The 14668-nt window shown below is 42.7% G+C and overlaps 1 protein-coding gene across 2 annotated transcripts in view; it reads left to right on the forward strand.

Moving 5' to 3' along the window:
* Positions 1-4296: 4296 nt before the first annotated feature.
* Positions 4297-14668, forward strand: part of cfap221 (cilia and flagella associated protein 221) — a 196409-nt gene continuing 186037 nt past the window's right edge. The window contains exon 1 of one of the 2 annotated variants that reach the window (XM_067987292.1): positions 4297-4377. The gene's annotated coding sequence lies outside the window, so the exon portion shown is untranslated. The remainder of the gene's footprint in view (positions 4378-14668) is intronic. The other variant, XM_067987291.1, reaches the window with a different exon arrangement.

Below are 14668 nucleotides of genomic sequence, written 5' to 3' on the forward strand. Positions count from 1 at the left end.
TAAGCTGGATAGCTCGTTTTCAGCTGGCACAGACACGATGGGCCGAATGGCCTCCTTCTGTGCCGTAACTTTCTATGATTCTATGATTCTGATTCCCATTGACTTCAATTTTACTAGGGCTCCTTGATGCCACAATCGGTCAAATGCTGCCTTGATGTCAAGGGCAGTCACTCTCACCTCACCTCTGGAATTCAGCTCTTTTGTCCATGTTTGGACCAAGGCTGTAATGAGGTCTGGAGCTGAGTGGTCCTGGCGGAACCCAAATTGAGCATCGGTGAGCAAGTTATTGATGAGTAAGTGTCACTTGATAGCACTGTCGATGACACCTTCCATCACTTTGTTGACGATTGAGAGTAGACTGAGGGGACGGTAATTGGCCAGATTGGATTTGTCCTGCTTTTTGTGGACAGGACATACCTGGGCAATTTTCCACTTTGTTGGGTAGGTGCCAGTGTTGTAGCTGTACTGGAATAGCTTGGCTAGAGGCGCGGCTAGTTCTGGAGCACAAGTCTTCAGCACTACAGCCGAGATATTGTCGTGGTCCATTGCCTTTGCTGATCCCATGCACTCAGCCATTTCTTGATATCACGTGGAGTGAATCGAATTGGCTGAAGACTGTCTTCTGTGATGGTGGGGATCTCGGGAGGTGGTTGAGGTGGATCATCCACTCGGCACTTCTAGCTGATGATGGTTGTAAACGCTTCAGCCTTGTCTTTTGCACTCACGTGCTGGGCTCTGCCATCCTTGAGGATGGGGATGTTCATGGAGCCTCCTCCTCCCGTTAGTTGTTTAATGGTCCACCACCATTCACAACTGAATGTGGCAGGACTGCAGAGCTTTGATCTGATCCGTTGGTTGTGGGATCGCTTAGCTCTGTCTATAGCATGCTTCTTCTGCTGTTTAGCATGCATATAGTCCTGTGTTGTAGCTTCACCAGGTTGGCACCTCATTTTTAGGTATGCCTGGTGCTGCTCCAGGCACACTCTTCAACACTCCTCGTTTAACCAGGGTTGATTCCCTGGCTTGTTGGTAAAGGTAGAGTGAAGGATATGCCGGGCCGTGAGGTTACAGATTGTGGTGGAATACAATTCTGCTGCTGCTGACGGCCAACAGCGCCTCATGGATGCCCAGTTTTGAGCTGCTAGATCTATTCTGAATCTAATCCATTTAGCATGGTGGTAGTGCCACACAACACGTTGGATGGTGTCCTCAGTTAAGGCAGGACTTTGTCTCCACAAGGACTGTGTGGTGGTCACTTCTACCTATAAGATGAATCTGCGACAGGTGATTGGTGAGGACGAGGTCAAGTAGGTTTTCCCCTCATTTTAGTTCTCTCACCACCTGCTGCAAGCTGAGTCTGGCAGCTATGTCCTTCAGGATTTGGCCAGCTTGGTCAGTAGTGGTGCTACCGAGCCACTCTTGGTGATGGATATTGAAGTCTCCCACCCAGAGTACATTCTGTGCCCTTGCTACCTTCAGTGCTTCCTCCAAGTTTTTTTTTAAAACAAAACAACTTTCTAAAAGCAATGGAACTGTGTCTGGATCTTCCTGATAACTGGGTAACAGGCAGTTGATCCAATTCCACTCTCAACCCATTTAGAAAGTGAAATCAAAGCCAAATTATGTTTTTATATGATTTAAAAAGGTCAAGGCAATCTGTATGGGATCATATCATGATGGAGAGTCAAACCTCATTTTGCTCATAAAGAATTTCCGGCTGTATTTATAGGTACAATCCATCTAGTCCAGTTGAAGGAGTGAGGGAAAGCCTATCTCAGTGGGATGTAGTGGAATTAGATATATTTGCCTTTTTGCTGTCCTCGATTATTTCTAGAAGCTAGTTTACGTTTTCAGAAAAACTCATTTTCTCCATAGTTTCCATGGTACAAGTTGCCTACTGATTGAGCCGCCTACATAATTGAAGCATTAATGTCAAATCAGAACATAGTTCTTTGCCTCCATAAGGAAAATTTAAAATGAGTTACTAAGTTCACCAGCTGACATACAAAGAGCCCCTTCTGCTGTGAAATTGGGGGTCAATAATTTTACCAAAAAGGTTGGCATGAACACAAAGCAGGTAATCTCATTTTGCACTCGCACCAACATCATTTGTTAAAATTATCCACAGGGAATTCACCACATGTCCTCACAAAAAAAGTCCCAAAAGGGACAGGCCAACAGAAATATATAACACAAATGTGCAGAGAAGGTGAGATTGGTGTGTACAGGAGGGAAAATCCTGTCAGCCACTGTTTAGTTTCATATATTATTTTTATTATTTCAATCATACCAATTGAAAAATATTAAAAATATTAGGGATATTAGATATTAAAATATAAATTAAGGGAGCATGACTTATGTTGTGAATTGGTAACTTAATTCTTTAAAATTATTTTCTATTGTAATATACTAAGACGTCATTGACTCTAGCAGCTACCTCCACGCATATACTTGCATCTCAGTTTTAACAGGTTGGTGGTCTTTCTTACCAAAGAATACAACCTTCCTTTGCAGCCCTTCCTCTGGCAAATCCATCCTTCGCTATCACCTTTGTTCTGTGGTCTGTCTCTGTGGAATGTCCCCTTCATGATTCCATTCCTACTTGTCCCTACGTAGTCAACATATCTCCTGCAATGGTTTCTCCTCCTGTTTCCACATGGTCACCTCCACTATGCTCAACCTCCTTATTGTTCATTTACATGCCATCTCCAAGCAACATTATCTCTATGCATAGGGTCAGCTTCCACACGTATACCAAGACGTCTAGCTTTATCCTTTATCATTTCTGTTGTGTTGTCTGACTGGCTGTCAACCAAGTTGTAGATGTCTGAACTTTGCCCAGCTAAACATTGGCAAGACTGAAGCCATCCTGTTCGGTTCTCACCAGAAACTCCACATCACCACCCGCAGTTTTATCCCTTTCCCCAGCTGCAGGGTCATAAATTGAGCTTCAAGCCCTACATCTGGCCCTTTACCTAGACTGTCTATTTCTACCTCCAAATCATTAGTCACCTCAATTCCTACTTCACCCCTACTACTACGGAAACCATCTTGCTTGTCTTTGGCACCTCCAGGCCCAACTTTGCCAATGCCCTCTTAGCCAGCCTCCTGAGTTCCATCTTATATAAACTTTAACTTATTCAGAACTCCAGAGCCTATATCCTCTCAACTAATACTCCCATCACCCTAGTCCTCATTGACCTCTACTGGCTTTCTATCCGCCAACACATTGATTTCAAAATCTTCATTTACAAATTGCTCCATGGCTTACTTGCATTCTATTTCTGCAATTTCCTCCAGCCCCATGTCCCGGATCATACCTTCCCTTCTTCTGAGTTTCGCCGACAGTGCACTATTCTTCCTCTGCATCACAATCAGTGGGACAGGCAGCCTTCAACCATCAAGGTTTCATCTAAAACTCTCTTCCTAAATCCTTCCATCTTGCTATTCCTTCAAAAATCTCCTCAAAAATTACCAGTTCGATAACATCTTCGGTCACTTCAAACTTCCAATTCCTGCTAGGTGTCCAATCTACCCCTTTCTGAAATGCCTTAGGATGTTTTCCAACATTAAAGCTATGAGTCAATTCATATAAAAGGCATGTATATAAGCACTTTGCAACATAAACTACAGCAAAGGCTCCATAAAAATGCAAGTTGTTGACTGATAACAAGCTAGTCAACACAGAGATGTTCTGCAGTATTTAAAACAAGCTTTTCTGAGAACTGAGACTACCCCAAAACACTTCAATACAAGAAAAGTTCAAACAGATCGTATGCCATCTACACGATCATGGACTCTATCCTACCAATGTAATTGCCTTAGGGGAGGTTTTAAATACTCCCCATCCCAAAGGTAATCAAGTAACCCTGCAGAATATTCCTCCATCCCTACGTCTTCCCCAAGAAGCCCTGGCCTGTTATCCTCCATAACGGCCTGCCCTCAATAGGACAAAGAACACCCTGTTGGGAGGAGTATTTGATTAATGTCCAGATCTGTCAAATCTCAAAAAATTGGGTCTAAAAAATACAATTGGTATCTCCTTTTGGTCCCAAATCTGTATCCTAACCTTTACAATGCTGCAATATTATGACTCCACCACTTCTAAAGAGCTGGGGGAGGGGGGGGGCAGAGGTTACATTTTCTTTCCACGTGAAAGAGCAAGAGTTGGGTGGTCATAAGGTTTTAAATGCTCTCGCTGGCACCCTGAACAAGATCATCAGCGAAACCTCAGCATGAAAGAGTTCGGGTGGTTTAATCACTTGACCGGAAGTTTGCTGTTTGTTTTGGCGGTTCGGCTGCTATGGTAACAGGGCTGTTGAGGAAGACGGAGAGGTGCCGGAGCCATTGGTGAGTCGCAGTATCGGACTGATGTGGGTGAGTGAACTCAGAGCAACGTCGGTAAAGATGTGGCGTTACAACAAGTAGTCGAGGTCTGTTAAAGCTCTGCGTGCAGCTTAATCCAGCTGCTGCGCAACGTAACACAAAGCGTAACTTTACGGAAGGGGGTACCCTGGCTTTACCCTTCCTGCTTTCAGAGATATTTACTCCGTGCATTTGAAGCAAACGGTATGTTAGCAATCCTCGCAGACATTGCTGCTTCCTGTGCTGTGGGCAGGTGATTAAAGTGGAAGTTGTCGGGGAAGGATGCTCACCACCCCCCATGTGTCTTTGACCCTGCAATGGTTGGTCCGGCCCACCACCTTTAACAGGCGTGGGGCAGTGGTAGTAGCAGCAACGATGGCAGAAGAGGCATCATCATCGGTTTCAGGAGATATATTGGCCCCCATAACAGGCCCCCATCCTTTGAGTCGGCATATCCACTATCGTATTCCATGCCGACACCAGTGGAGTAGATAATGCCCTCTGAAATAGATTCATGCCTTCGCCCAACCCTAACCGCTTTAATCCAACCCTAACCCCCACCCCCACCCACCAAGTCCATCTTCAACCTGTGACACGAGTGGCAAGAAGATCGCGAGCAGCCACTAAGTCACTGGGACCCACAATAACTTTAACGACGGCAGCGGAGTCACAGTAAAGAACTCCAATGACCCGTAACCGCACCATCCGCACATGAGCTGTGCAGATATCATGTAGTTAACATAGGTTTACATAAACCGAGAATATGCTGTTATTTGGAGGGACAGACTGACCCTGCAGAAGTGAATAATAATCTTTCATATTTGTAAACTTAGATTTCTGTGTACAGTACAGTGCCCATTAATTGTAAATGTGATTGGGTCATTACTGGTCAGCAAAGTTCCCGTAAGTGCTCTTTCAGAATACAATATGTTAAATTAAACCAGTGATAACTGTTACAGTAAATAGATCATAGTTCCTGCATTGGGATGGACTTTAAGCACAGGCAGATTATGGGTTACACAGAAATTGGCAAGCTTTCTCAAAATACCCAGAAATCTTGACAGAACCAATCTTTCAGTAACACAAGGCAATAGAGTGGTGGGGGAAAAAGCTGAGAAATTACCTCAGCTTGGCTCTGACATTTTCCAAGTCAAATGCTTATCCTGGGCAAAAGATTTGGCAGCAAAAAGTTAGCGTTGTTCAATGGCAAGGTGGAGAGGGACAGGCAAACACTTGATAAAAGATTTAAAAAGTAAATTCATCGACAATTTTAATGGGATATTCCTGGGCTGAGTGTGTGGCAATAAATCTGAAGAACTATGAATGAAACAGGTGTATGTCCAATCTCATGTGAGTCAACAGCCAATAACAGAAAGGAAACCTTGTGAATAAGTCAAGAACAAGAATACAAGTATTTGATGGGAAGAGAACAAGAATGGCATTCTGGATCCCTTCAACCTCTGGGGAGAAAAATGGGAATGACTGGATGATCTGAATTTCTCCCAATCCTTGCCAAGATGATGCTGCAATAACTTTGTATGCGATCATGTATGCCTACTTATACTCTGAGAATTTCAGTTGGTCTCTCTTGGGTGTCATGAATACTCTGCTGAGCGCAGCAAGCCCCCCTGATTGCTCAACCTAAGCTCCCTGGCAAGAAATATCCTTGGACCTATTAACCCTCTGTGTACAGTGATACCAAAATGTACAGAAATTTGTAAATTCTCAATGGATGTATTGACAAGTCACTTGCAATGTACCATGGCCCAAGAATGAATGTAAATGTTGCTGAGTTCAATTTAAGAAGCAGTGAAAAAACATCTATATAGTAGGATCAATAAGATCACTCACTGGACTAACTGTACTGCAAATAACCATTATAAGTTGAATTCCAGAGTGCCAGAAGAGATGTGAGAGAATAACACCCTGTTTCATATCATCTGATATGTAAACCAAATCCAGAAGTGGGCTATACAATGCAAGTTGATGTTTAACTGGACCCAGTTGGACTATTGTGTTGCCAATAACCCTCCAATTGGTCTGTTAAAACATTCTTTTATATGTTGCATGCCAGTGTATTCTGTCTCAATGGTCACAGGTGGCAATGCTTGGTTGAGACATCAATTCGACTGCTTTGGAGCATTATTTAGTCCAAGAAAATCCAGCTGCAACAACGCAAGGTTTAGAATGCCCTTTTTTCCTGTTCTTCTGTGGAATGGAAGGCATTGGCTTAAAGGACAAGAGAATGATATTGAGGAGAAGGTACAGTAAATCCTGCATTGATTAAAAGCGAGATGAAAGAAACTATAATAATTAAAAGGAAAGTATTAAAGTAATTAAGCTAAAGAAAGATAAAGTGCTGGGACTTGATGGAATACATCCAAGGATCCTTAAAAAAAAAAAGCAGAGGTCCTGAAATTATATTTTAGGGTTCTGTTGTGAGTGGATGTGGGCCAGAGGACAGGAGACTGGCCAACATAATATCCATTTTCAAAAGGGGACACAGCTAATCCAGGTAATTACAGGTCAGTTGTTTTAACAACTGTAGTTGTGAAAATTTTGGAAATTTTAATTTAAAGGTTAAATTAGTAAATATCTAGATGAAGAGAAATTGATTAGAATTACCATTGTGGATTTCAGAAAGGAAGATTGTGCTTGACAAACCTGATAGAGTTCTTTTGAGGAGGTGAGAGATATGTGGATGGGGAAATGCAGTGGATGTGGTGTACATGGCCTTTCAGAAATCCTTTGATAAGCTACTACACAAGGGATTATTGGAAAAGTTTAAGGGGTATGCAATTAAAGGGAGGGTAAAAAATTGGATTAACTAGTTAGAAGGGAGGAAACAGAGAAGGAGTTAAGGGCAGTTTCTCAGACTGATTGGATTCTGATGTTCTGTCCTGGGAGTGCTTCTGTTGACTCTGTACATCAATTATGTGATTATAGGGCTAAAAGGTGTTGTATACAAATTTGCAGATGATACTAAAATAGGAGGCATAGTAAAAGTTTCTGAGAACCAAAAGAAGCTTTAAAGAGATAATATTGATAAGGATGTGGAATGAGCAAAAAAATGGTAAATGGAATTCAATGTCAGTAAATGTGAGGTGCTACATTTTGATTTAAAAAAAATAAAACTAATACTTTGTGGAAGAGTGGATGATGGGATTTGGGTGTTCAGGTTCACAAGACATTAAACATTAAAAGCAGCACCTCAAGTGCATAAGGTCATAAAAACAGCTAATAGAATACAGGGTTTTATGGCAAGAGGTGTACAATATTAAAGTCGAGGTGTAATGTTGAATCTATATAAAACCTTAGTAAGACCACAGTTAAAGTATTGTGTGCAGTTTTGGGCTCCACATTATAGGAAGGATATTGAGACAATAGAGAAGGTACAGCGCAGATTCACTAGGATGCTACCTGGTATGAATACAAATATGAAGAGAGACTTCAAAAGCTGTTTCCATTGGAACTGAGGAGATTAAGCAGTGATTTGATGGAGTTGTTTAAAATTATGAGGGGATGTGACAGTAGAAAGAAACAGACTTTTTGCACTGGTTCAGAGGTCTAGAATGGGAACATAGATATAAGAATTAAATGTAAACGATTTAGGACAAAGAGCAGGACAAACTTTTTTTTTTTACAGAGTGTTACGAGGCTGTGGACTGCACTATAAGTGCAGTCCACAGTCCTAATGCGTAGGCTTCAAGGAGCTCCTGAACATTTACCTGAGGAAGGAGGAAGCCTCCGAAAGCTTGTGAATTTAAAATAAAATTGCTGGACTATAACTTGGTGTTGTAAAATTGTTTACAATATTTAAGAATAGGTTAGATAAGTGGTTGAAGGAATGTGGGAACGTGGCAGACAAATGGGATTAGGACTGCTGCTCGTGTGGAGAATAAACATCAACATGGACTGGTTAGGCCAAATAGCCTGTTCCTTTGTTGTAATTTCTATGGGCCCGATATTACCATGGCGGCGGGTTCGCGGCGGGGGGGGTCGATTGGGCGCGTGGGTAACGCGCCCGGTGAAATCAGTCTGCTCCGCGCGCAATCGCAGGCTGATTGGATCCACTTACCTGTGCTTCCGGGTTCCCCGCTGCTAAGCTGCGCGGCGGGCGGACTGCGCATGCGCAGTAAGGTCTGTCAGCTGGAGGAGCTCTATTTAAAGGGCCAGTCCTCCACTGACTGATGCTGCAAGAAATAGGAAAAATTACAGCATGGAGCAGCCCAGGGGGAAGGCTGCTCCCAGGTTTAATGATGTCTACTCCAGCTCTTATTGGATGGGGTAAGGAGGAGGGGGAGGACAGAGATCTTCCCCTCCACCCCCCCCCAGCGGGCGGGAGGAAGCAGCCTGCCTCTGCCACCAAGAAGGCCTGGCTCGAGGTAGCAGAGGAGGTCACCAGCACCACCAACATATCGCCCACCTGCATACAGTGCAGGAGGCGCTGCAATGACCTAAGTAGGTCAGCCAAAGTGAGTACACTTACTCATTCCCCTACACTCCGTCTGCCGCATCACCGCCCCCACCCCACATCTCCTTCTGCACAGCCAACACTACTCTGTCACATCACTCCTCACACCCACTCAAACCTAATCCTCATCTTACCTGCACTTACTCACCTTGCCAGTACTCATCCCGCCACTACCATTCAACCCAATCCTCATACAATCTCATGGCTCTATCTCATACTCACCCTCTCATGCATCTCTTTCACGGTCAGCCTCACTCAACCTGCCACTACCTGTGCTGCAGCCACAGGGCATGCATCACATATGTGCAGTAGGAAGCGTAAGGCAAACGTGTCGTGAGCATGAAGGGGATGCACAATGGTGTTTGAGGGTTTGTCATGGTTTTTACTTATATTGAATTTCTGATCAACTCACATTACATATTATATTGGCACCACTACTGCCACGTCTTTGTGAATCTTGTCTGGTTTGTGCAATAATGCCCTTTCCTGAGGATCACAATGAAGACCCACAACTGATGCCACCCATTGTGTCACTGCAGAGTGGGTGTAGGTGTATTTGCAGGGCTCTTCTGTGCAGATGACTGAGAGACGTCGGCGATGTCCTCGGTGGCACCCTGGAAGGATGCGGAAGAGAAGTTGTTGAGGGCAGTGGTGACTTTGACAGCGACAGGTAAGAAGATGGTGCTCGGGCCAGCTGGGAGCAGCTCGGCATGAAGGAGGCTGCAGATGTCCACGACTACATGTCGAGTGACTCTGAGCCTCCGTGTGCACTGCTGCTCAGAGAGGTCCAGGAAGCTGAGCCTCGGTCTGTGGACTCTGTGGCGAGGGTAGTGCCCTCTGCGACACATCTCTCTCTGCGGTTGCCCTCCCTCCTGCTGTGCAGGTGGATGTGTTACAGCACTGTGTTGTGGAGCTCTACGTGTCAGAGGTGGACGGCGAGGCTGGTGATGCTGTTCGCCCTTCGAGGAGGTCATGACTGCAGCTACGGCGGCCCCCATTCGGAAGATGTACATCTGAGGGGGTCCGCAAGGTAGGTACATGTGTCTGGACACCGGGGTAAGTGTGCAAGTTGGTGAATTTTAGTGTTAGGAGGAGGGTGGTGGAGGCCAAACTTTGTCCCAAGTGACAGAGTGGCCTCCTGCAATGAGTGAGGGTCCCCCCACCCAACCTGTCAAATGGACCCTTGCAACTGCCACAGGCTGATGGCTGAAACACGTCCATTTGAACTGGGAGTGTTTCCCCCAGTACGGGAAACAGTCCCAGTTGTTTGCAAAATCCCACCCCTCCTAAAATATCATGTTAATCAGGTCTCTAAACGACTTGAAATACCTTAAGTGGCACCCCGCCGGCTTTAATTGCCTGCGGGAGCCCCACATGCGGGGGCTGCGCGCACATGTGAGCGCGTCAGTGGGAAACCCGGAAGTGGGCGGGTTGGAGCCGGGCTCCCGACCCGCCCCGGGAATCCCCGATTTTCGCAGCCCCCCCCGCCACGAATGTACCCGATTGCAGGTGCAAAAATCGAGCCCTATGTAATTGTATGTAACAGGAAAGACTCTGATGTACTTAGGGTATGCAGTATGACCTAGTGATATAGAGTGTTCTCAAAAATCATGAAGAATAGGATCTTTTTACCCATTCTTCAGTGTGTACGGTAACCACTTAAATCTTGTTAATATTTGTTATTTTTATTTTCTTAATATAAACAAGTGGTATTTAACAGCAAAAAATAAAGAATTATAAATATTTCTATTCATAACCTTACTAATCCTACCAGAACTGTGGCAGGAACAGAAAACATGAAAAGACTCTGTTGGGTAGGAGGGAAATGTAAATATATACGATAAACATAATTTTAAAATTAAATTTTCAGGTAGTAGAGTGGTATTACAGTGTGTAGAAGTACTGCCATGTGATGTACCATGGGAAAAGGGATTGCAGGTTTGGTTCCCTATGCAGCTGACTTGCTGATCTCAGCCATGCTGCTGTAGGGAAACAGTAGATGCCACTATCTCACACCCCCTAATAGTTTGCTCTTAGCAGCATTGGTGAAGGTCTGAGAGCTACAGACTGCCTACCCATCTTGTGGCCTGGAGGAGAGTATCAGAGAGAACTAAGCTATTTGATAACTTTGCCCCTTCACCAAACACATGCACATGCACACAAACATACACGTGCACACACACACCTACCTACCTGGCCAACTGTATAAGTAACACTGCTGTCAATTCCTTCATCCAAAGATGATTCAGCGTCTATGCCACTGGTAACGGAGATTGCATCCAGATGGAATTTCATGTTTTACTAGATGATCCCTACAATTAGTAAACTACTTAGAAGTTGAATTGTGAAATTGTTTAAATTTTGTTTTCAGAAAGAGCTTAAATCTGGTGGGGCTGTGTGCCTTTTTGCCCACATTTTCACCTGGATATAGAAGGTCTGTTGGCACCTATTACATACAGTCCATATATTGCATGATACGCTCTAGCTAGAAATTTTAGCTTGCAGATAGTCACATTTTTGTTTTCATATAACATGTTTTCTGTAAATATCCAATGATTGCAAGTTGTATTGTATTAGAGAATTGTGCAGGGCAAACATCACCCATTTTTGGAGTAAAACTCTGGCTTAGAGCACTGTAATCCTCAATGTCTTTAATTATTGAGTTTTGAATGTTATAAGATAACAGAATACTCATAATCAACAAATTACTAAATAGAAGGGATGGGATCTAATTGATGCATTAGAAACATTCAACCCCCTTTTTACACCAGTAACCTTACATCCTAATGTCAGATGATAATTTCTTTTCTTTTATACTTTTGACATCCTATGACATATGAAATCTAAACTGCACTACTTAAGGTGAATGATAACAGATTATCTAGACCTATTGCAACACCCTGATAGTAGTAAAGCTGATAACTCATTGTTGTGCACTTTGCAATGGCTGCATCTAAATATTATCCTTTTTCACAGCTCTTTATTTGCAGTTAGCTCTGCTTCATTGTGTAATGTAGACCAAATTCCTCCCAGCTAATTCCAAAGTCGCAAAAAGTTTGCTTCAAAAATAAAAGCCTTACTAGAGCACAACTTTTAAAAAATATTTTTGTTGTTTAGCTTTTAAGATTGCCAAATAAAAACAACTCTAATGAAGTATTTCAAACTACTTTGGAAACAATGTGATAAAGGAGAAAATGACAATTTATTACCATTTTTGGGTAGTTTCAACAATATGACATTATTAGTAGAAAAAGATGTACAAATTAATTTTTGCTTTTTGGCAATGACTCAAAACACTTTAAATAGTTCTGTTCCCCTATTGTGTGTGTTTTGGCATAGAATACAGGCACAATCCTCTGTTTCAAAAAAAAGCTGACAAAGTTATGAATGCAGTGAGCACTGGACAAAATTTTACAATCAACTTAAGTTATTTTTAAATGTTAGCATTTAAAAACTAGGTAACATTATCAAGTTTTATGACTTGTTCATATTTTTATTGGAAGGGACACATTTTTATGAACAAAGGTGATGTACTATAGCAACCAATAATCTAAGTTTAATGTCAGGGAAATAAATTAAAACCTGATGTTTACACAGTGCATCAGTCTAAAGAATAAGATGTTTTAAATATTCAACATTCCAGGTAGTTCATCCAGATATACACAGATCTGGAATTCTGGCTCAAAGTCAGGAAAGTAAGCTTTTCCATTCGCACTTAGCTTAATGTGACAGGTTTTGTATTTAAGAAAATCAGTTCAGAAAAGATGACTTCCAGACTCTTTTTTTCCAGATGCAGGTGTTTATCACTATTTTGAAACATTTGCCTGAGGAAGGAGAAAATCTCCGAAAGCTTGTGAATTTAAAATAAAATTGCTGGACTATAACTTGGTGTTGTAAAATTGTTTACAATTGAATAAATCCATCAGCTTTTCCAAAGTACTGTCTTATAATCACAAATAACCTTCTAGATTTCAAAATTGTAATTTTTTCAGTTCCTTTCCCATTTTCTATTTTATTGGTGCCTGACACCAAGATTGCAGCTTGTACAACAGGTTAAGATGGACACAAAAGCATAACACAGCACAATTATGTCCTGGAGTAATAAACTTACTAAGTCATTATTAAAGCTATTTTTATTTTTTTTTAAAAGATAATGACAGTTCTAATGTTGCTTCAGATGCAAATTGTCTTTTAATACTTTTCAGTATGGAATAATAAAGATGGCATTTTGTTACCAGTACAAGCTATTCTTTCATTTACTCTGTGCTCCTATCTTATCCTCTCTCACTGTTGTCTGCTGTTTGCCTTTGTTTTCCCCTAAGGCTATTGTAATTTTCATCATAAATATATATTTTTTAACTTTTTATGACCATGCAGTCTTCTGCACTGCCTCCCTGAATTTGCTTTTTTTTCTTACTGCTGTTAGGAGGTGGGCGATGCTGGCAGGGCTCCATTTATTGCTCATCCTTTTGATGCCCTGAGAAAATGGTGTGGGCCCTCTCCTTGAACATACTGCTCCCACAGTGGTGCTCGGTAGAGAATTCCAGGATATTGACCCATAAAAGCAATAACAATATATGTTAGGATGGTGTGTGACTTTGAGGGGAAAATTGAGGTGATGGTATTCCCACAACATTTTTGCTCATGTTCTTCTTAGTGGTAGAGATGCTGTTGAAGTAGCCATGGTGAGTTGCTGCAGTGCATCCTGAAGATCGTAAATACTGCAGGCACAGTGCATTGGCAGTGGAGTGGGTGGATACTATGTTCAGTGGTACAGGGGCTGATCAAGTGAACTGATTTTGTCCTGGATGGTGTCGAGCTTCAGGACTGTTGTGGTTGCACTCAGTGAGTGGTGGGTATTTTATGGAGAGGGTTTAGTAGCTGTACCATTCATTCCAGAATACCCAGCCTCTGGTCTGCTCTTGTAGCCAGGGTGTTGATGTGGCTCATCCAGTTAGCTTCTGGTCAGTGGTGACCCCAAAGATGTTGATGGGGGTGGGGGGGTGCTTAGCAATAGTCAGGTGGGGTGGCTAGGCTTTCTTTTGTTTAAGATGGCCATCACCTGGCACTTACGTGGCGCGATTGTTTCCTGCTATTTGTTACCCAAGCATCGATGTTATCTAGGTCCTGTTGTATGGCATGGGCTGCTTCATTATCAGAGGAGTTATGAATGGAGCTGAGCAATGTGGAATCTCAATGAACAGCTCCACTCCTCATCTTTTACCTTGTCTTGTCTTGTTTTAGTATGTTACCCTCACTCTGTTCATGCAGTGACATGCTGAGGCTGTGTCCAGATATTGATTCTCCTAACCCAGCTGTTGAAATCTCTCTTACTAGTTATGGAGAGTCAAACAACCAAGAAAATTGATTTCTGATCGACATTAAGCTGGAATTTGGTGGGAAAATAACAAGGTGTGAATGATGCAGCACTTAGTCTAATGGTCCAGAACTAGTGTGATTTTTTTTTCCCCCCAGATCATCAATATGACATAAGAGTAGTAACTGCTCTAACAGGCACTGTGAAGTGTCTGCTTGGCTTAGTTGGCAGCACTCTTGCCTTTGAATCAGAAAGTTATTGCTTCAAGCCCCACTCCAGAACTTGAGCACATAAGCAAGGATGACACTCAGTACAATACTGAGGGATTGCTGCATTGTTGGAGGTGTCACATTTTGGATGAGATGTTAAACCAAGATGTCTGCCTATTCATGTGGATGTAAAGATCCAGGGTCATTCATTCTGGCTGCATGCAAATTGGCTGCCATATTTGCCTACAACAGTGACTACATTTCAAAGTAATTCATTGACTGTGAAGCACTTTTGGATGTCCC

The sequence above is a fragment of the Heptranchias perlo genome, chromosome 7 (assembly GCF_035084215.1).
Source record: "Heptranchias perlo isolate sHepPer1 chromosome 7, sHepPer1.hap1, whole genome shotgun sequence".
NCBI lineage: Eukaryota > Metazoa > Chordata > Chondrichthyes > Hexanchiformes > Hexanchidae > Heptranchias > Heptranchias perlo.